General features: G+C 37.1%; 1 long non-coding RNA gene and 1 pseudogene across 2 annotated transcripts; one reads left to right on the top strand and one right to left on the bottom strand.

The window, feature by feature from the left end:
• Positions 1-1577: 1577 nt before the first annotated feature.
• On the top strand, positions 1578-6110 carry LOC108365329 (uncharacterized). Of its 2 annotated transcripts, none has more exons than XR_001847912.1 (6): positions 1578-3994; positions 4055-4239; positions 4292-5446; positions 5544-5608; positions 5747-5988; positions 6046-6110. It is a non-coding gene; the product is annotated as an uncharacterized LOC108365329 (long non-coding RNA). The 2 variants fall into 2 exon arrangements; XR_001847913.1 differs by having other exon boundaries at positions 5544-5624.
• Positions 6111-13835: 7725 nt separating this feature from the next.
• Positions 13836-16443, bottom strand: LOC108365334 (protein KTI12 homolog; annotated as a pseudogene).
• Positions 16444-24447: the final 8004 nt, after the last annotated feature.

Genomic DNA, 24447 nt, shown 5'->3' with positions numbered 1-24447 from the left:
GAAAAGTCTATTTAGTTTTTTTTTTATCTGCAGTTTATTTAAACAATTTAATTGCTTTCTATTTGCTGTGATAGTGCTTTTGCTGTGCTGTTATCTGCTTGGCTGTGTTAAACACATGACGTTTTTGCAGCATGGTATATTATCTAAGTACATATTAACTCCGCCATCAATGCAAAGCTTATCAGGGTAAGCGACTAGTGGATTTGCGCTCGCATACATATAATATCCTCTATTTCTGCCAATTCGATGCTTCGCAGCAAATTTATAGTCAAATTGCTGTTGATTTGCTGCTGCTGCGCTGTCTTTGTGATTCCACAATTTGCTTTCGAAATTTCATAGCAAAACGGCAGCCAAAGCATTTGTGTTTTTCTGAATTGCTTTTGCTTTGCTTTCGATATCATATATGCCGAAATCAAAGCACCGCAAAAGCAAATTAAATAAAAATATTACAGCATTTTCAAACCCTGGGTATATGCAAACATTGAATGACATTCCTACTGAATATCTAGTCCCAAATCAAGAAATTATTCAATTAGGGCCGAGATTCCAAGAATCGATCTGATTTCTTTTCTGTGGACTTTTATTATAAGCAATTTTATAAAATATGGCCTACGTTTTAAGAAAAAAAGATAAGTCTACGACTTGAAAGGATACAGGAACCCAATAAAAATTTTAACTGCAATAGCAAAATTAAAGGCATTAGAGAGTCTTTAACCGGGTTAATTACAACTAAGAATACAATAAACTATAAATTTAGACTGGCTATGCAACTGGATCCGGTAGAGATTCATTTTCGATTTCACGCAGGTCGTATGGAAATTAGTCATTGAGCATTTCCACTGCATCTGTAAACATCTCTTGACTTTTCACTTTACTAAATTTTGGTTTTATGTGCGTTATATAGGGACCTGAACTTATCAAAAAGTTGTGCAGCATATCTTCGTTGGTTTGTATTCGGCCAATCTTTCGCGAATGTCTTTCCCTGACCGCTCGAAAATCTTTATTTCGTGCTTCAGAAGCTTCTTCCGACAGCAATCCAATTGGTATAAAGGAGTAATGTTGGCAAATATCTGCACCATGCACTAATAGCTTATGAACACTAGCAGGCATGTGGTACCAAGGGTACAAGCTGGCATATAGTTCCGCTGTTTCTTTGCAAAATCGTCTAATTTTTTCTGTTTCAATATTTCTCCCGGAGAATCATCGCCACGCACAAGACGCAATGGCACACAACTGACCATAAAAGCAGAAGACTCATTTGTAATGTCACTTGTAACCGGCTTTTGTTAACCGACTTCCAAAAAAGGAGGAGGTTATCAGTTCGTCGGAATATTTTTATTTTATTTTATTTGTTTTTTTTTTTTATGTATGTTACCGCATAACTTTGGACCACATCAACCGATTTTTCTTAATTATAATAATAATTCTTTATATTCTAATTATAATAACGATAATTCTTTTTGCATCGGAAAGGTAGTGTTTCAGAGGTGATCCCATACTAATCTGGTTAAGATCCGATCAGCGGATCATGAGATATATATATATATTTTTTTTTTTATATGAGAGTTGAAGTCGGTTTTTTTTTGCTAAAAATTACTTGTTTATAACAGCTCTTTGATGATGCACCATCCATCCCGTATTTGCCAACAAGTTTCATAACTTCACCGTTGTCATTTATATCTGCCACTCTCATGATTTTTTCAGCTGTTAAATCCAAAATTGGTTGTAGTTTTATCTGTGCTCCTGATTCAGTGATAGTTATTTCTTCTGGTGGCGGATAGCATTCCTTCTTCTTCACAATTAACTTTTGATAAGAAGCAAAAGTCACTATATCCTTGTCGATTAAAAAGGTCCTTAACGCCAAATACTGCCATTTCGATGAGTTTAACGCCGTCACAAGAGCCAGAGTCTCATCCTCACGAACAGTTTTTTTTTTATTGAAGGATGTGAATAAAAAACCGTTGACATCTTTTACTTTTCTGGAGTCTCTGGATAAGTATTCTATATTCTTAGCGAAATCGATTTTGTTGTTTCCCTTCAGCTTTCCGACGAACGCATACAGCAACTCTTCTTCATCATGTTCTAATAAGGGGACCGTTCATATTTTCTTTTGTTTAATGCCCAAATCTGTAAAGGTTTTCCTTGTTCGTCGAGTATTAGTACTCATATCTGATGTAGATGATCCAGCTTCTTGAGTAAGCGAACTTAGTTGTTGTTCTTCAACGTCCATTATTTACGGAATTAATATTGTAGCAAAGTCCAAAGTTTCACTTATCGGCCATGAAATATTGGCTTCTAGCCATGTTTTATTTTACTTTTTTTAATCTGCATTCGTTCCTGATTGAATTTGGCCATCTTCTGTACAAGTTCGCGGTATAGTTACGGCCAAGGCATATTAAACTGGTAGAAGCGGAAGAGTTGCAAATTCGATTTTTTCATTTTCACGTATAAGCTAAATTGTCAAACTATGTTTACATCTGATGAAAACAAACTGAATTGTCACAATTTGCTTTCACGTGGTTTGTGCCAGTTTGCGGTTAATTTATAATTATCTAATCTTGCTATTTAGTGCGATTTAGTGCGATATACTATATACGATACTGTGTTTTGTGGGAAGTGTTTTGATTAAATCAAAGATGGGAAAGTGCGTTCTCTGCAACAAAAAGCGTGTAGAGGGTAGAGTTCCCTTTTTTATGGTCCCGCAGGAGCCACGTCGGGTGGCTGATTAGAACAGAGCATGTGGCATCACGTTCACAGCAAAGCATGTAGTTTGCGGGGAGCATTTCGCGAGCTCCGATTTGATTGGTGGCGCACAACGAACGCACTTGATGCCCAACTCTGTTCAAACACTCTTTATAAAACCACCTTTGTAAGTATGCTTTAAGATCAGAGCCTTAGAATATATATGCATGTAGGTGGTAAAATTGAAATATTTTAGTTGTGGAAGTGACGGTGGAAAAAATATGTGAACCAATTGGTTACTTAAGTCATCCCATAAGTGAAACAATTATATCAGAAGTGGTAGAAAGTGGTTCCGTAGGAACCAATGCTCAATGTGTGGCACATTCTAGTTGCCACACGCAAACTTAGTAAGTTGTTTAATGCCATACATATATATGCATATACTTTTCTACGCAGTTTTCTTCTTCCACAAAACAAATTAAACACCTTCTGTAAATTTGCTTTTAGATTTTATTTGTTTTGTAGACAAAAACGTTAGATGGTCGTGGAGCGATATTTCCAGCGCCATATGTATTCACGCTGCCGGACCCCGAGCATATAGGCACCTGTATACGAAAGGCTTCCCCCTGCCACATATAAGCACACTTCAAAGGTGGTACCGTAAAATTAAAGTTGGTGAGGGAATGTTATCCGTTGCATTGGACTTAATGCGCCACATTCACGAGCTCACTGCCGTCGAGTTTGTGTGCTGGCTTTCGACGAGATGAAGGTCACCGAAGCTTTTGAGTATGAGCCTACCGACGACTTCGTCAGGAAGCCGGCAAATTATGTTCAAGTGGTTATGGCGCGCGGATTATTAAAATCCTGGAAGCAGCCAGTATTTTACGATTTTGATTGTAAAATAACCGTCGAACTTTTGCATACAATTATTTCGGCTGTGCAAAATGCTGGCTTCCCTGTTCTTGCGATGGTCTGCGATATGGGCCCATCCAACCAAAAGCTTTGGAGAGACCTCGGCATCACTCCAGGTATATATTTAATTCACTAATACATTTTCTAAAGCTAGTTATCAATTAATTAGAACACCCATGGTTCACCAACCCTACTGATCCAGAGGCGAAGGTTTTCGCATTTGCGGATGCTCCGCATCTGTTGAAACTCATCTGAAATCATTTTATTGATAGTGGATTTGTTTGGAAAGACCGCATAATAACCACGCGCGCAATAGTTGATGTTATGAGGTACACATCTGTATCCGACCTATCTATAACATTCAAGTTAACAGAAGAGCACTTAGCTGTAAAAGGGATAGGTATGTTAATAATAACTATTCTATAATCTCGTAGCTAATATAATTCACGCAAAATTTCAGGCAGACAAAAGGTAAAATTCGCGACACAGTTGCTTTCTAACACGACTGCAAAAGCCATACTGCGCTGCTACGCTCTGGGGTTGGACATAGAAGAAGCGATTGAGACAGCTGAACTAACTCAGTTGGTGAACGATTGGTACGACGTTCTCAATTCCTCCGTTAAAACGTTCAATTATCCTGGAAAGGTAATATTTCATAAAATTCACAACTTATTATCTGCATATAATTTACTTAAAGGAACCATTTGGACGGAAGAGGCAGCGGCAGCTCGAGATTTTGGGACGCATGAATAATTTCATATCAGATGTTATCATCCCTCGCAAAAATAGCTTACAACAATTTCAAAGGGGTGTTTTGGTAACAAATAACGCAGTGCTACAGTTGTACGAGTATGTGGTAGTGATTTGCTGGAGCACTTCTTCGGAAATATACGAAGCAAGGGATGATTAAACGACCACCCTACGCCGAAGGAGTTTATGTACAGGCTCTGAAAATACATTTTAGGTAAGTTTGCCAAAAGTTATCTTTTAAATGTATATTTAATTGTATATTATCCACACCTGTATACCTAATCTCAAACCAGTTAGCGACATTATTCGGATCGCTATCGGAGGTAGCTGACGTGTGTTATGAATGTCGCAAGGTTATGATAGCGATACGATATTTGGCGCTGACTCGTTTGAGGATAGCCCCTCTGAATTATTTTCCAGCAAGGAATGCCGAAAATCTGAACAAAACAGGCAACGCCGCGCAGGATTCTGTTGAATGGCTGAACACATCAAACCCGCAGGTGTTGTATGGAAGCGGGATGTTCGAAAATAGCGCACTAGATGAACAGGAAGTAGGAGAACCAGAGCCTTTGGCAGCAGAATCAGAGGCCGTTGACGCGACCGATGGCGATGGCGATGTGCTGGAATACGATCCAGATGTGCTGGAAGGCGAAACCGATATGGTGGAAGGCGATAGCGGTGTGCTGGAAGGCGACAGCGATGCGCTGCTTGGGGGAACCGATGTAATACATGGCGATGCTGATGTGCTGCATGGCGATGTGCTAGAATATATGGCTGGATATATAATTCGCAAGCAACATCTCAGCGAGCACGAAGACACCAGTAACGCAACTTTTACGTGGGTCGATCAGGTGTCGAAAGGGTACCTTAAAAAGCCTTCACCCCTTTTTGTAGACCGTATTAGGAGCTTGCAGTCGGTATTCCTTGCAGTTAATTTACAGGAAATAGCGCACTGTAAAAATATAAAGCAGCGCCTTCTGAACAAAGCAGCTAACGTAGACCTTCCAGACAGCGTCAAACAGTTTTTCTTAAATGCCGGATACTGTTTAGAGTGCGCCACCTAAATAAACAATTGAAAGTGAAGAAGGCAAAGCAAAGGCTGGTACGCTACAAAAAGTTAAATAAAATCACTCTTTAAACTTGTAAAATTAAATATTAAATTATTTACGTTCAAACTTCGAATCATATTTATATTTCAGAAATCGTACCCAATTGAAATTGAGCAGGCGTACGTCTTAGTACAAGCTTCCAGGCATTAAACACTGTCAGTACCTACCATTGTCAGTATTATATCCGCACTTACATTTACATATATATGTTTCTTTTATATAATAATCTATGTGATAGCTTAAATATTTGATGAACTTAATGATATGTACGTAAATTTCTATTTTGATTGCAGATACGTATTTCCGTATCACAATTGGAGTTGTTGTCTGAGCAAATTCAGTTGAAAGCTCCATCATTTGTGGTCACTACCATCAATCCAAACAAGCACATCCACGCGCATTTATATCCAATGGTGTTTATTACACCGCCGGATACTGTTTAGAGTGCGCCACCTAAATAAACAATTGAAAGTGGAGAAGACAAAGCAACTGCTGGTACGCTACAAAAAGTTAAATAAATTCACTCTTTAAACTGGTAAAATTAAATATTAAATTATTTACGTTCAAACTTTTAATCATATTTATATTTCAGAAATCGTATCCAATTGAAATTGAGCAGGAATACGTCTTAGTACAAGCTTCCAGGCATTAAACACAGTTAGTACCTACCAGTGTCACTATTATATCCGCACTTACATTTACATATATATGTTTCTTTTATATAATAATCTATGTGATAGCTTAAATATTTGATGAACTTAATGATATGTACGTAAATTTCTATTTTGATTGCAGATACGTATTTCCGTATCACAATTGGAGTTGTTGTCTGAGCAAATTCAGTTGAAAGCTCCATCATTTGTGGTCACTACCATCAATCCAAACAAGCACATCCACGCGCATTTATATCCAATGGTGTTTATTTACACCTTAGAAGTACCTTCGAATGTTCATAAAACTTTGATACTTTGTACATACCCAGCAAGAAAACGTACATTTTACGAACTTTTTATCCACGACTTTTTATCCAGTTTCTCTTCAAGAAAATATCCAGTTACGAGCTCGTTTGCGATGATTTTGCTGGCTGGGTACGTATATATGGCCCTTATTATGAGTATCTAATTTATTTATTTATTTTTTACAGTCTGTTAGACTTATATTGCAACAAAGATTTAACATTCTTATAACAAGATTTAGATTTAAAATGTAAATATTAAATATTAAATACAAAATACAAAATGCTCTACGGAAATTTTTAAATAACATTATTTCTTTATCACTGCAATTATTTTATGTCAATATAAACGCATGCAATTTTTTGGAAGTTATGTAGACGGTTGGAAAGGCCGAGTTTCTAATCCGCGCTATTCTTTTTGGGTTACTCGATTTATTGATATCTCCTGGGTGGTCGAAAAGGCCGAGTTTCCGATCCACCAAGTCGCGCTTTCGTGACGGTTGAAAAGGCCTAGTTTCCAATCCGCTCGGTTATTGTTTATTATCTAAGGGTCTAGGTAGTCGGAAAGGCCGAGTTTCCGATCCGCCTAGTCTCGATATCTTGGTGGTTGGAAAGGCCTAGTTTCCAATCCACGCTATTGTTGATACATCACTATCTTGTAGGCTGCATTCTACAATAGTCAAATAGCAGCCGCTTGAAAAGAGTGATAGTATCACAATTTTTTATAGCCTCTGGTAATTCATTGAAGCACTTTAAGCCTTTATAGAAAATATTTTTTTTGTCCACTTCTGTTCTATACTTCGGGAGTCTGAAGCTGTTATTCTCTCTCAACAAATATGTATGCGTCTCATTTATATATCGGAGATTATCGCTAAGATAATCCGGCAGGTTGCCCTTCTTAATATTGTACACAAATTTCATAGCGTGGTAAAAAACTTGTTGCTTCACGCTTAACCAATTCAAGGTCTCAAGCATACATCTTGTTGGTGTGTCGTATGGTTTGTTGAGGATGAATCTCATCGCTCGGTTTTGCATTTTTTGCAGCTTATCTACATGGGAGTCCCCCGCTAGGAAGAAAATCGTGGGGCAGTATATAAAGTGCGGTTCTACTATTGACCTGTACACCAACGTTTTATATCTTCTTCCCAAGTACTTACACGATCTCTTTATAAGGCCAATTTTTTTAGCAATCTTGTTGACTGTATACTCAACGTGCTCATCAAACTTTAGTTTGTTGTCTATGTATATTCCTAGGTACTTGACAATTTTCACCTCTTCGATATTTTCATCTTTGATTTTTAATTCACGGCTTATGGAGTCAGCATTTGCCGCTCTGGAAAATACCATAAAGTTAGTCTTTTTCACATTCAGTTTGAGTTTCTTTGAACACAGCCATTGATACAAAGAAATAAGATCTTCTTGCATTTTGACAATCGCATTTGGTAGTTCCCTATCACTGATCGTTAACAAGGCATCATCCGCAAAGAGTTTTATTTTACAATGTTTGAGAGAACTTTTAATATCGTTTATATATATATTAAAGAGTAGGGGTGCCAAAACTGAGCCCTGTGGTAATCCGATGTCTACGGCTATCTTACTATACATCTTTGAATTAACTATTGTTTGTTGCCTACGATTACATAGAAAGCTTCTAAACCAGTCAAGCTCAGTGTTTTTTATACCAATGTATTTTAGTTTATCCAACATTCGGACCCTATCAACGGTTTCAAATGCTCTCTTAAGATCAATAAACACTGCCACTACATTAAGGTGTCTGTTAAGACCTTCTTTCCATTGAGAAAGCACCAGATTCAGCGCAGTCTCACAGGAATGTTTAGCTCTGAATCCAGATTGTTCTTTTATGAGTATTTTATTGGATTCCACATAGTACTGTAGCTGGTTTTTCACAACGGTTTCTAGCATTTTTTCCAAGCTAGGGAGAGTATTGATGGGCCTAAGCTCCTCAGCTTTAACCGTTTTTCTAACTTTCTTGACGGGCACTATTGATGAANTCCAAGCTAGGGAGAGCATTGATGGGCCTAAGCTCCTCAGCCATAACCGTTTTTCTAACTTTCTTGACGGGCACTATTGATGAAATTTTCCATTCTTCCGGTACTGATCCTGTCTGGAGACTCTTATTTATAAGTAGGGCATAGAAATATCCCATATAATCAGCAGAGTCCTTAATAACACCTTCAGAAAGTAGGTTGTTTCCCCCAATTTTCCGCTTAAATTTTTTGGCAATTTGAAGAATGTCTTTCGTTGAGACCTCTTCAAATTTTAGCGTACTTGTGGGAGCTCGTTGCTCGAAAAGATCATAGTTTACACACTCTATATTGGTATGTATTTCCAAAATGCTGTCCACGAAAAAATTGTTTAGGTTTTCCGCAATTTCAAAGCTGTCTACGTAGTTGGTGTTATTTATTACACTTCTCCAATATTTTCTTTGACCTCCGTGTTATTGACTACCTCCTTTAAGTATTTCCACAGGAGTCGGCTGTCACCCTTATTTATTTCCACCTTATGCTCTAAGTATTTAATTTTTTTACACCTTACCATTTTCTTATACCTGCTTCTCCCTAAATTATATTCACCCCAGTACCCTGAAAACACTGCTTTCTCACGGGATTTAGATTTATACTTGTTCATCTCTGTCAATTGCCTATCATACCATTTGTTCCTCTGCTTAATGCGAGTTATTTTTGAGTAAGTCAACTGCCTCATGGCCCACATAATGCAATGAGTAATATACTCCACCATACCGTCAGCATCGAAAAAATTTAAGTTCGAGAAATCGCACTGCCTTAGTAAAGTTCTCAGGGTTATATCTCTCCCAGGATATTACTTCTGCCTCCTTAGCAAGTGGGTTAAGTTTATTGACATTTAGTCGAAACATTATTGTTTCGTGGTCAGATATTCTATGATCCTCGACCTTTTGGCATATAACTCGGTTATCATTGGAATACAACAAGTCGATACGTGTTTCCGAATGTTCCGTCACCCTCGTATTAAAATTTATCAGCTGTTGCATGGCTTGTTGCAAGAAAACATCATTGAGTTTTCCGCTGTAGGTTGATACTACGTTCATGTTTATGTTAACATCGCCAATGACAACAGTGTTCACAGAATTTTCTGAGATTTCTGCTAAGATATCCTCCATATATGTAACAAATTCCGCATCACTTGAGCTTGGGGAGTGATAAACCACCCCGAGCTGGCACCTGGTATCACAGTGTGTGAGTTGAATAACTATACACCAAACATTTTTTTCTAAAGCCTTGTTAGTTATTGTTTTAAAACCGAGCGTGTTTCGAACGAGTATTATCACTCCCCCTGTGTGTCTACTGTGTGAGTCGCAGCGTATCATCTGATACGCCGGGAACATTATTTCCGTATCCTCTATGTCATCAGTTAGGCATGTTTCGGAACACAAAAGTAGATCCGGGTCGGTAAAATCTATAAGTATTTCTAGCTCAACTTTATTAGCCACTAAACTCTGTATACACCTGGGTGAGACGTAAACTCAACGCTATGGTCCCCACAAACTTGCTGTAATTGTTAGTAATTTACAGTGTTTCTTTTATGCTCGAGCTTTTTCTGGTATACAGGACACTGTGGGTTAAAGGTCATATGATTTTCATCAAGCCCTAAGTTAAATTTTTTATTAGCACGAATGCAGTTTATGCATTTGTTTAATGTTTCCTTAGAACATTCCACAGCTTTGTGGTTATCTAGGCACTTGAAACATACCTCATCGGCTTTACATTTCGCAGCTATGTGGTTAAATCCCTTGCATTTGAAACAGAAAGTAACTTCCATTCCATCTTTGGCTCTACATTTTTCCCAACCTATGTTTATTTTTTCGCTTGCCAGCACGGCTGCAAAGGCATCTACATCAATTTCTATTAACGCATTATAATGTTTTGCATTGCCTCTTTTTGTTTCAAAACATTTCAAAATTTTGAAATTATAATTTTTGAAGCATTCATTCTGTTTTTTTATCATATCCGAAAGCTGCTCATTCTCATGTTTAAAGCTCATTCTATATACCATGAACCCTGGCTTGGCTACGTTTGGGATTTTTATTTCATATCTATCACTCATTTTATTCTCTATTGCCTTTTTGATTTTTTCACGCTCAGCCTCATTTTCTGTTTGTATTACTACAGCCCCACTTTTCCTCCCCTGTACACTATTAATTTTCAAGCCCGAGGGGTCAACATTTTTGTTCAAATCTTCTTTTGTTTTATCCACTTCCTGCTTCTCTTTTGGTTGTAGAACTAATGGCTTCTCTTTATTTACTTTCGGCAGCCTATTATCTTTCGCAGTGTTACCTTTAAAGAGATCCGCATAAGAGGCTTTCGCCCGCTGACCTGCTAACGCGTCAGCAGTCACCGCTTTCTTTATCTCTTCACAAATTTTTTTGTTCTCATTTTCATTGCGCACTATGGCTTCGCAAAGATCATGGCTTTGCTTTTTTACGCCGTCAGCTATTGACTTAAGGCCGGTTGCTCAAAGGCTGGTTGACACTAATCATCGGTTAACATCGTTATCGACGTTTTCGACTCCATGCATATAACACGGTGTCGGTAACGTCGATAACGATGTTAATCGGTGATTAGTGTCAATCAGGCTTTGAGCAACCGGCCCTTAATTTGGTTCACTTCGAGAATACTCGCCTCACTGGTTTTTTGTACTCTTTGCATTGCATCAATGAGTTCCCCAAATTTTTTCTCTATTGATTGCAAGAGAAGTTTAAGCTCTTTCACTTGCATTTTTTGCGACTCCTGGAAGTCATCATTACACTCTTGGATCTTTTGACTATTTTTCTCTATTGTTAAGTTCATATTTCGGAGCACCTCATCGATGTTATGCATGTATGTGTGACATTGGTTACACATAAAGCGCACAAAGTTGTTTTCTTTGAGTACATTCGCACTGTACTCATCCAATTCAGAGCATTTTTTTGCCCAGTGCCACACTTTACCACACACACCATCACAGCGGATTCCGCTGTCACCGCGAATTGGATTCTTGCACTTATGGCATTTATCTATTTTCGCGCCTTATTGTTTTTGTCACCTCACTGCACTTTTATGTCTCTAGCTATATTTATTTGTTTGTTTAAGCAAAATGAAACAAATTTTTGTGCTTGCAAATGGCACAATTTATTAGCACTTTGCTATTATCCCATTATTATGAGTTGCATTCGATTTTCGATCTTCGCTGGTTATCGAAGATCGAAAGTGAAATTCGTATTGTGAGCTATGCAACCGTGTCGAAATTTTCGTTGAGTATCGAATTTTCTGTCGAACAGAATTTTGGTTTCGATGGGGTAGCGAAGTGTTAGAAAATTGTGAAAAATGTATGATTTTGCCTTTGTTTTCTTACTTTTTGGCCGGTAGACACTAATTTAAAAAAAATGTTTATCAATTTCATGCAGTTTTAACGTCGTGAATACAAAACACAAGCTCGAAAGGCTACTTTACTTGTGAAGGAAAATCCCAATACTCAGTTGGCACGATCTCTGAGAACAAATCATAGAGCTGTGGATAGTTTTAAAATATTTTAAATAGATTTGGCTCACAAACGCCTCTTTAGACAGTCGGAAGTTTTTAGTAAATCTGTAGACAAATTTCTTAAATATATTTTATGTCAAAATATATTGTAAAGACTACACTTAAACTCTCTTAAACATTTACTACTCCTGGTCAGTTCACTAAACTCTCATCCTCTGACGAATCGTTGAACCCCAGAACTTCGTTGTACTAATTTTTACCACGTTTTTATAAACTTGCTTTCTTTTTTATTTCAATTTAATTTGCACAAATTTACATAAATATGTATAAGCACACTATTTAGTTTGCTGGATTTGTAAACAAAGCTTCTCAGCGGTGAAAAATATGCTATTGTGAACAACATAAACGAGCGAAGTTCACAATAGCGCTATTCTTCATCGAATGAGCGCCATAATACCAAATCAAAATTCTTTCGATCAGCGCTTTCGACCACAGTCGAAGATCGAATGTAACTCATAATAGGGGCCTATGTATGTATGTATGTGCTTACTTTATCGCATTTAAATTTTTGTTATTAGTAGGTCTACAAAACGCCTAACAGGTAACATTATGTCACCACTTGCTTCTTTATCGACTGCGCTATTAATATTGTGGACTTTATTGAAACTATTTTTAGGTATGTAAATATTTAACGAAATTGTCCCTGTCATGTGGGCAAGTGATTTAAATTATGCACGCTTAAAATAAATACATATAAGAGCACGAGTGTGTACGACTTATATGAAACTATTTTGGTAATAATTTATTATGTTTGTATAATTTTAACGCTTACAACTAGGGCAATTTTTAATGTTTTTAATGTTGAAAGTTTGCTTAAAATACAAAATCAAATTCCAATTTCGAAACTATATTTTTTTTCGTTTTCAGAATATTGAAACCAGGCGGCATTTGGGTGAATTTGGGCCCAATACTTTATCATTTCAGCTATATACAGGGCGAGTATAGCATCGAACCTACTTTTGAAAATTTGGAGCTAATGATCAAAATGGTTGGCTTTGGTTTTCTTCGTAGCCAAACAGGCGTACGCACTAAATATGCATAAAACCCACAATCCATGCTTAAAAGTGAATATGAGAACTTATTTTGGATTTGTCGCAAGCCAGAAGATCCAGATGACCGAAATAACGATTAATCGCATTACGATGATGAATCTGATGAGCTTGTTGATGGCGACGTTGGCAGTAGCAGCAACAAAGGCGCAAGGTATTATCTTGCCTAACACTTAGTTATTAGTCATTTTGCAATCCTAGGTTTTTGTTTTTTGACACACACATAACAAATTCTTCCACATCCCAGTATGCATATGCAAATCAGTATGTATGACTATGTGTTTATAAAAACGCAACTCTCTTGATGACAATAAAATTGTACGAATAATATGCTCCTTTTATGATCGAGTAGTATAAATGTTGAATATTAGGCATATGAAATTGAATTCTTTAACATGGAATATGTTTTTATGTTTAATTAAAGCATTATGCAAAAGCATAAAACACATGTTGTAATTTTAAGCAAAGTATTACCGGAACCAGAACTATGATTTCAGAATCTACAAAGTCGAAAAATAGCTGGTAGAACACACTTTTCACGAAATTAATGATAAAAAATTTTACCTGTATTGAAATTAGTGGTAAGCAAATGTTTAATTTTGTTAATTTTTCCCTCATAGTCCTATGCATATGATAGAGTTAACTGGATGCAGTTTTTTATTATATTCTACTTCTCTTGCATCCATCTACGATAGAAATACAGTAGGAAATATAATATTAAATAATGCAATGTATTAAGACACCTTTATAAACAAAATATAATAAAAGCAAATAAAATTATATTATTTAAAATTTCATTTCAGTTCAGTTGAATAGCATTTACGGCACCCGGAACTTCTACTTTCACCTGATTACCTTTCACCGGCACTCTATCGGTGTTACCAATTTTTCGTGCAGCCAAGGCGTCGGCTATAATTGGTTGCGTTAACTTATCCAGCTCGAAAAGATAATTTGTAGCGCTTAGTGGTGGCTATAAGAATGATAGGAGTAAATAAACTAAGTATTTGCTTTTTAAATTTTTTTCTTTGCTTACATTTTGTATGCTTTGATTTGGTGGCAGGGTTTTCCACTCGTATAGCGCGCCTTTAAAATAAGCGCATCATCGGGAAACACTACAAACAATGGACTATCCCAACGGTAGTTGCCATGCGGCTCTTCGTAACGCATACACAAAGCATCAAATATTTCCCGTGTATATGGCACGTTCGAATTGTCCACTCGATCATCCAACACATCTGCATTAGTGCGCTGTTGGTTAAACTCCCATGGTCGCGCCTTATTACACCCTTTGTAGTAGAGTTAAATAGCACCTTTAATATAATTGTCAGCGTCCACGATGACCACATCTTCGTTCCCACAACAGTCGGGTCTACGTAACCGGAACGACCCAGATTTATATATGGCCAAGGACTGCCACTTCAGCTACACTCCCCAAAAAGTCTTTGAGGAACTTGTATGCTGCTACAATAATAATAATAATAATACCACATCTTCTTTATTGAGCAACCGCAGTGCCTCTGATTTAATATCGCTACAGACTTGGTTTTCTTTTTGAGAATCCGCTAAGTATTCGTTTTTCGAGAAGCCGGCATTTGCTATAAAAACCATTTATGCGCTATGGCAAGAGACGTTCACTACGGGCCATTCAGTTTCATGGTACAAACACATCATTCAGTTCAATTGTTTTAAACTATATTTTATTTACTTTACGCATTTGTTTTTGCAAAATGGTAATTTTCTGAATTGTCAAACTTGTTTACATTGGTGTAATTTGACATTTCTCGTTTGACATTTTATGTTTCTCAAGCAACAACAAAATACATGGAAGGGTTGCATCTGCTCTTCTGCTATTACCTGTTTATTGTGCCATGGTTACGTCAAAATTTTTGGATTATACCGAGTTCTCCGAGGTCACAGCAGCCGTACTTGGTATATGGCTTAGTAGAGCTTGGTACAAACAATCACTGTTTTTCATATCGTCACTAGCTATCAAATTAGTAACAAAGGTCGTCATATTTCCAGTAATAAAATCACTAGAGTAATGGTAAGCTCAAGAGCAATCGATGCTTTATATTCAGTAAGAATGTCGTTCAATGTTTGCATATACCTTTGAAGGTTTCTAAGAATCTGGAAAGGTTTATTTTTTGCTTTTCGTTAGAATGCTAGTAGTTTTCCTACCTGGAACGCCTTCAAAACCACCGTATTGTCTATTTTCCTCAACATGCTTTTAGCATATACTAAGCGATTATTAATGGTAAATAAACAAAGGGTATGTAGAGATCTTTTACAAGGTCTGAACATACTCCTAGAACTTCAGGCAAAAAGGGTATTTGCACACAAAAGCATTTGCTCGCCTTTTCAAGGAAATTGTGAAACCAAGGCTCGATTGGTAATTTTTTTTATTCTGTGTAACTATTTGAAGGCCATAGATTATATTATATTTAGTGTATTTTATGATATACCGACTTACATATAAACTACCTGTATTTTAAAATGCATACATATGTCTGACGGAAGAAACTTAAGCGGTTAAAAAAAGTTTCAAAATCTCCACGAGAAATATCCGTATACAAAGTAAAACGAATCTCCACCGGATTCAGATCCAAAGATAGTCTAAATTTATGGTTTATTGTGTTATTTACTGTAATTAGCCCTATAATGCCTTTAATTTTAATATTACTGTTAAATAATTTTTTTACGTGTCTGTATTTTTTAGGGTCGCAGACTTATATAGTAGGTGTCCACAGAGAAATTGTGGACAGTAATACCTTCTACAATGTACCATAAGCCGTGGTAAGTGCGCTTTAAAATTATAAAAATGGGTTTTTCTCCATATAAAAAAAATAATAATTTGTTTCTTAAAAAGTAGGTCATATTTTACAAAATTGTTATTAATGAAAGTTATTAATAATTGCGTAAGTTGTCCACAGAAAAAAAATCAGATCGATTGATTGAATTTTGACCCTAATTCCATAATTTCTTGATTTTGGACCAGTGTGTGCCGGTCGACTGTATTGTTAAAGAAGATAGAACAAGACAATAAGTCTAAAGGCCCGTTTGCATACAACTTTGGCGTTGCGTTCGACAGCTGACTATGAATACATGAAAGTCTCCTCATAACCAAAGTTGGGCAACGCCAACGCCAACACAACGCAGAAATATGGCCAACTCTCAACATTTTGCGCGCGTTGACAATCAGCTGATGAAATTTATTTGCAATTTGCCGCCAAATCAAAAATTGGAAGAAGAGAAAAAATTTAATAAGAACAAGTAAGTTTACTCTTAATATATGTAATTTTTAGGTTTAAATAATTAACGTTTTCTGAAAATTTGCAGGTAATATGGAAGAGAACCTTACTGAAGCAGTCACGTCGCACCAATGCCTGTATGACAAACAGCGTTGCCATTTTAGCCGTTTTCCGGCTAGATTTAGCCGGTTGCGACAGCAAACAGCCGAAAAAAATTCGATTTAGCCGGCAGCCGATTTGTTAGCCGTTTTGCAAAAAAAATTAACCGTTTTTAGCCGATTTTGCTCTTAGCCTTATTTTATTAAAATTCAAATATACAAGTTTTTATTTTTACAAATTTAGTGCTCCAAAATCTATTAGAAATGGCTAGTCTTACCTCTGCGAAAATTTTCATGTCGGCCTGTGTTATACAAAATTGAAAAACAATCAGAAAGTGAGCCTATTTCAATGTTTTTTGTTTTAAGCGAGTGACCCAAATACACATAAACTGGGACGCGTCATTTTAGCAGATTAAAAAGTTACAAGTTTTGCTGAAATTTTGCAGAATTTTCATAATTTTTACACTAAGAGTGAAATCTGTTTGTAGTATATGTTGTTTGTTAAGTAATGAGCAACATATTCATAAAAAATAATACATATTAAATAAACTAAAGAAAAATAGGCAAAACTTGCTTCAATTTTGCGTCCCAGTTTATATTTGGGAGAACGCAGCGGGAATTTTCTTCATAAAATTTTTGTGTTGTGAAGTTTTATTCGCTACACTTAGAAAATAAAAGAGCACGAATTTCGATGTGGAGCAAAACTCTCTGGGAAGACAATACATGGTGCAAACATACTTTTAAAATTTTATAAAATAAAACTGCAGTAGTTTTCATCTTATGTGGATAATTCTTGTGACAAATACATAGTTTCGTGCTTACATTTTTGTATATATATTTTTAGCAGCACCACATCTTTATCAGAAAATTCCGAAAATCCAAAAATTGGTATTGTTACAAGTTGCAGGTATCATTTTAACTCGACCTATTTCCTGTTCCACGGATAATGGTACATCTTACAGAGGTTTAAAGATATTTTGCGTCAGCAATTTGTTATCAACCTACGTACCCTACCTCGGAAAAGCCAAAAACTTTATATTCGAACGTTTGCTCAGGTGTACCGAATTCTGGCAGTTTGGAAACGCGCAACACTTTTAATATTTTCATCCAACTTCACTAACTTCAAACTTTTTTCTACTTTTTTAGGAAACAAAAATTTGTCTGCAAGTGAATCTGGTGGCATGATTTTAGTTAAATGTCATAAACTTCTTAAAAAATAAGTGGTCGGCAACAACAACGAATGTCAATAAATTAAACTACCTTCTGCTTTCACAGCTTTACCTGTTCATTTCTCAAAATATTGCCCTCCGACTAAGCAAAAGTGCCATACTTTCAGCCATTTCGCGGGACAAAAAGCAACCTACTGAAAATGATCCAATATTTATAAGGCAAAATTGTTTAGTAGAAAAGAAAACGCCATAAGTTTGTAATTTATCTCTGTTTTTATATTTAAGTAATACAAACATGACTTCTGATGTAAAGCTTAGCTACGTATAACGACAGTTTCCTTTGTTAAACAAAAATAAAGTGGTGTACAGCTTAGCTACGTATAAATAATCTTTATTAACAAAAAAAAAAATTCAATGGATTTACTAGTCTTTCTAATTGTGGTTTATATACATATTTAAACAAAATTTAATTCTGGTTGAAACATTTTAGCCGTTTTTTTTGTCCAATCTAGCCGGTCGCCCTGAAAAGTTCTGGCAACACTGATGACAAAGCTCGCACCTTTACAGGAACAAGATTTTAAAGGAGAAGGTTTAGAGAAACGTTGCCAGTGTCGTGGGAGTATCTGGTAAGTATTCGTTTGATTGTATTGACTATTTTTCTATACACTAAGGGCCGGTTGTTCAATGTCTGATTTGCACAAATCAGAGGTAGAAGCTCCGGTTAAATACAACGACTGCTTTATCGATCACATGTTATAAGCATGGTGTCAAAAACGTCGATAATGATGTTTAACCGGCAAGTAGTGATAACCAGACATTGAACAACCGGCCCTTAATATGTGTATGTACCTAATAAATGTGTGAAAAGTACTGCCAAACCAGGTGGAAGTCACTGAGGGACCGGTATGTGCGGACGAGCCCGTTACATGGCAGTACATGGATGCCATGAGCTTCTTACACACTTTCGTTGCGAAAGTACGTTTTAGAGATTTTCGTTTATTTGCATGTACTTGCACCCATGTATACATTTGTATTTTGTTATATATGTACATTCTTATGTATTTGTATTATTTATTTATTATTTGCTATCTATTTGCAGAACATTTTCTAATCTGGACTTCAGCTTTGTTGAGGAGAAAGTAAACGTCACACACTGGGGCTTCTTCATAGAGGGCGATGCTCAAAACTCATTTTTCGAAAGTTGGTATTTAAGTTAAAAAATAAGATAAGATAAGACATAACAAAGTAGCAAATCTCGTGTATAAACATTGGGTTCCGAACTACTACCAGTTGCCGCGTACAACAGCTCAAAGTAAACTTTTCAGTCAGAAAAGTTTTTTTCCGATATCGAAAGCGAGTTCATATGTGTATTAAAGACTGTCTTATTATGTTTAAGGTTACTATTAGTTTAGAAGGAACTATGTCGTTGAGTAAGCAATGTGTGTTGATTGTTTTACAACTTTACATCATTACATAATTTCAATGGTTTCTGAGATATAAGGAAAACATTTTTTTTCTTAGTGAATTATTAAATTCTTTTTTTCTCCGAAATGCGAAGGTTCTTTTTCCGAATCTTTTTTTGTTATAACCGCAAGTCTTTATATATAAGTAAACTTAAAAGATTTGCCCAAGAACGTTGCGCATTTTTGAGAAAAACATGCACATTTTGTCATTATTTTATCAAAAATATGTTCCAAGTGGGAGTGTTTTAAGAAAACTTCAAACTAAATGGAAGAGAATGGTATATACCGTATGTATTTATTCTTTATTTCAATACTGTTAACTTTTATTCCAGACGGAACCCTTTTATCCATTAAAAATCGAGATTTGTGTGAAATATTTTTTAAAAGCCCGTCTAAATTACTACAGTGCAAGTTCAGAGATGTGGAACAATATATTTCAAGCCATACCAGCTGCCCAGCTTCGGAAAGAAAGAAGTTGCAAATATGTTTGCGCAATTTCAAGAGCTACATTACCTTAAAATGGATCAGATGCGGTAGACACAAAAATAGATTTTATGTATCGGAAAAAGCGTGGTTAGAAAAAACTTGTCAATTTGTGGTGTATCAGATACCTAAAGGAGGAAGGCCCACTAAAGACTTTTGGGGAATTTAGTGACCAGTCAAAACATAGGAAAACTGTCTAGCTTCGTCAAGATTATTCCCACGAACAATTAACGTTCGCAGCACAAATGAGCCTGCGAGCTAGTGGAAAGCGCAGTAAAGCTAAACAAGTTCTCGATACTATTAATCCCCCATCTGAAGAAACTTCTCTGAACTGCCGCATATTTTTTTCGAATCGCGAAATAAAGATTTCAAAGCGTATCGTAAACGTTTTAGCCGAAAAACTTCAAGGAAAGCTAACCTTGAAGATGTAATTCATCGTCTACTTTATTTTTCTGATCCTCAATATACGAGTGTAAGACCTTTACAAACAGTAAAAATAAAATCATTTGATCCAGAATATAATACATGCATTTAGAAGAGAATTTTGAATATACACAACCTGAATCTGATGATTATATAGACGAATAAAATTTGTATCGTGCCTTGTACCGTTTTGTTATTGTTTCTGTTTTAAGTAATCTTTATGGCCCGTTACCATAATTACAATTATCAATGTACAATGAATTAGTTTTTCAGTGTTTAGAACACGAAGTGACGTATTGGAAATAGTGGATGATCTGGGTTTATTCAATTTAACAAGAAAAAAATTTGTTGAACAGTGTTAGTACACAAAATAATTTAATAATATTATAAAAAAAATATTATATTTCCGTTTTAGATGTGTCTTCGTATTTTTCAGGGGAAAAATCCGGTTACAGACTTTTGAGCACCAACTTGTATGAAGCGGCCCCATTGTGCGTCAGTGTTAACGTATCAGAAGTGGGTGGTGATGAATACATTGAAGAAAGCTCTCCGCTTCAAGCAATGGAGGCAAGCAATAATGAGCAGACCCGGATTGCCTTAACTGAGACCGCCCCTGTGAGAAAACTATTCTAGTAGCGTTGGACCAGTCCAAGGAGTTCGACATGGTCACTCATTCAACGCTGCTAGAAGACATAGAGGCCTCCTCACTCCCACAGGGACTCAAACGGTGGTCGGCGAATTACCTGAGTGGTCGACACTCGTCAGTAATTTTCAGAGACAAAACCAGCAAGTCACGTAAAATTAAACAGGGGGTACCGCAGGGTGGTGTCCTGTTCCCACTACTGTTTAATTATTACATCTCAAAGCTTCCTCAACCACCAGTGTGGGTGTCAATATTGTCTCTTATGCTGACGATTGTTCGATCATGGCGTCTGGGAATGGAATTGATGACTTGTGCTCGAAAGTAAACGGTTATCTCGCCGAACTTTCTCGCTTCCTCACTGCAAGGAGCCTTACCCTATCCCCTGCGAAATCCTCGGCAACCCTATTCACCACCTGGTCGAAGGAGGTCAGACTGCAACTGGGTATTCACGTTGATGGCGTAACAATACCGACGGTGAATAACCCGAAAATCCTCGGAGTTACCTTCGATAGTCTGCTCTCCTTCTGGGAGCTTACAACCGCAATTACCAACAAAGTACAGGGCCGCAACAATGTCCTCAAGTTGCTGGCCGGCAGCACTTGGGGCAAAGATAAAGAAACGTTTTTGGCAACATACAAGGCAGTTGGCCGGCCGGTTCTAAACTATGCAGCGCCCGTGTGGTCGCCTGGGACTAGCAGTACGCAGTGGATGAAGCTACAGACCTGCCAGAACACGGCACTACGAACAGCGTCCGGATGCCTCCTGATGATGCCCAACACCACCTACACGACGAGGCCCAGATGCTCCCAGTCAAGGAGCATAGCACAATGCTCTGCAAGCAGTTCCTTGTGGGGAGCCGCAGACGTTGTCATCTCAGCAAACAGCTGCTTGCAGAAGAGCCCTTACCAAGGCACCTCAGGAGGCCTCTCTACGAACTGACGGACGAAGTCCAGAGGTTCATTAAACAACCTCTGGTCTCGCCAGTCTGTCGACAGGACCTAAACGGCACTCACAGGGAATCAATCTCGAGTTATGTAGATTCCCGCCTTGTGAATGCCGTTCTAGGCACACAACCACCGGACGTGGACGGGACAGAACTTTGCCTCGGGAGACCCGCACCACAATAGCCCAACTTCGCTCTGGCTATCGCAGCAGGATAAACTCATACCTGAGCAGAATTAATCAGGATGTGCCCAACCAATGCCCGGCATGTGGAGAGTCGCCATATGACTCTCGACACCTCTTTACATGCCCTGAGAACCACACCCAGCTGGCGCCCCTGTCCTTATGGACAGACCCTGCGGAATTCGCGCACTTCCTGGGCCTCCCTTTAGCTGAAACGGACGACAACGTTGACGGATGATCGACCCGAGCGGGGTCTGGTAACCGCAACAACAACGACAACAACAGACCCGGATTGCAAGAGAAACCAAACGGAAGCGTTGGGAATTAGAAGCCAACTCGACTCAAACTCAAACCTTCAATAATAGCCGCGGGAAATGTTTAGTTATTGGCCCATCGTTTTTGGGGTGGGGGCGGAGAGGGAGGGGGCGTGGCCCCCCAAACCCCCCTCATTCGAAAGGGGACAGTCGCCACTTTACGAAACGCGTGATTTTGAAGGTGTTTTTATTTAATGAATTGTGATTAGTTGGTTAATATTAAAGTCGTAAATCAAGTTATAACTAATCGAGTAAAGTGTAAAGTGAAGGGGAATACAAAAATGAATTGGTGAAGTGGCTGCTTTAAGGAGAATAGGAGTGATAAATGTACGCTAATTTCCAAATTTGACAAAAAAGGGCATATTTCAAACCCAATTTGTAAATAAATTAGTGACCAAAAATTGTTATGTGGATGTTAAAATAATGGGTAGACCCTTGGCTACAAGTGTGTGCAATTTTTTTTTTTGGATCGGGTCACCCCTTTGGACGCAATACCCCGAAATAGGAGGGCCACTTACTAAACAGTACCCATAGCCGCAATGTGGATTTTTATAGGGTTCTAGACAGATTTTTGTAAAAGCATTTGGAGCAAGACCAGGATGTGATTAAAGTGGAGGTATTGAACTATGTTTTCAATTACCAAAGCATATAAAAATTTTGTATTGCTTAGCAGTGCTTTAAAAAGTAGCCGTATAGAATCCTATGAATATTAATATTGTGGTTGTTTCGGATTAGGGACCAATGAATTGTTTTCTAAAACTCTTGCCTTAAAGTTCGCAATTTATTTTGTTTGTTTGTTAAATTAAATGAATATATGTATGTACATATCAATGGCTGAGTCTAAGATCGATCTATCTCGGCAGTTAGTTCGAAAACGCCCTACCTCAGAAAACATTTCAAGAACGCCCTACTTCAGAATTTGATTCAAGAACGTCATATTTCAGAATTTTATTGAAAAACACTATCTCAGAATTTGGTTGATCACAGTCACAGGTATTTAAATGGCCCATCGATCGAATATATATGAATGTAGACCTGTAAATAAATACGAGAATATAAAATTTACCACTTTAGTTTAAATAAGTTTAAGTAAGTACACACTTGTGAAATGTAGTATTAAATATTTACATATGTATATGGTGAAAACATATAAACACATAGCCTACCAGTGTATGCAAGATGTACACACGATTGAGAGAATACATTCTTGAGATGTACATATATGTCGCTCATCTACTTCAATGGCATCCAGTCTTGCCGTTTTAGCCCTTTGGTGGCTAGATTTAGCAACCACATTCTTTTTTTGCCCACATAAATTTAAAATTGCCCCTAGCCCTTTTTTTAGCCTTTTGGAGAATTTATTCATACGGGGTATGAAAAAGTTGTATATGCTTAATTTGATCTATTTTTTTCGCATATATGTAAGAGATGAATTTTTAAACTAGGAAAGACTGACATAGTATATGTATTGTATATTCCTTACGTTTTTATACATACATACTGTATAAGTGTTAGGGCTGTTTTTAACTTATCTATTAACGATTTAACTATAGTTTAAAATAGATAAGTTTCCCGCCCTTAAGGCCAGTTTTTCAGTGCCAGTTTAAACTCAGATTAAGTAAACTGGGTTTAAATTGAACAGCTGGCTGACACTTGAATGGCTGATCTTAGTTAAAACCAGCCAGATCGGGCGTTTACACTTAGTTTGAACCACGGCCGTGCACTGAAAAACTGGCCCCTAATATGCTTCATTAGTTAAATGGCCCATCAGGTCGATTGACCGTGTATGTTCTTGTGGCGTGATCGTACCAGCTGCTGGTGCGACTTCAAAAACTATTTGAAAATTTTATGATTGTAACAGCGTGCTGGTGTCGTGAGTGGTGAAATTAGCTAAATTTTCTAAGTAAAAAATATTTTGGCGTAAATTTCAAAGCCGTGTTTGTGGAATATTAAGTTCACGATATTGCAGTTGTGAATTAAAAAAAACAATGTTTAACACAGTGGTAGAAAAATTATGAAATTTCGGCTCAAATCATTTCGATCTTTCCTCGACCTCATTTTTAAAGAAATAAATATTGTACCAGCATGCTGGTAAGTTCTATGCTTCGAGCTTGATGGTACAATCACTTGATCGATCCAGCAAGCTGGTGTCGTATATTTCCCCTTTTTTGCGAAAAGGTTTTTGGTGTGTATATATGATTATGTAAGTAAACAATTTTAGCTACCATTTTTAGCCACAACGACTTTTTTAGCTCTTTTTTTAGCCTTTTTTTTAAGGAATTTGGCTACCACTAGAAATGCCTCGCGGCAACACTGATAGCATCACAACTCAATAGTGATGGCAAAAAAACTTAATAATCGATTAATCGTTTAATTAATTAATCGAAAGAATTCGATTTTTAATTGCAATCGTAAGAAATTAACCGATTAATCGGTCGTTTCGAT

This window comes from Rhagoletis zephyria, unplaced genomic scaffold (assembly GCF_001687245.7).
Source record: "Rhagoletis zephyria isolate East Lansing unplaced genomic scaffold, Rhagoletis_zephyria_1.1 Rzeph_scaffold_01839, whole genome shotgun sequence".
In the NCBI taxonomy this organism is placed as follows: domain Eukaryota; kingdom Metazoa; phylum Arthropoda; class Insecta; order Diptera; family Tephritidae; genus Rhagoletis; species Rhagoletis zephyria.
Note: the sequence above shows the minus strand (reverse complement) of the source record. Positions and strands in the feature narration are given on the sequence as shown.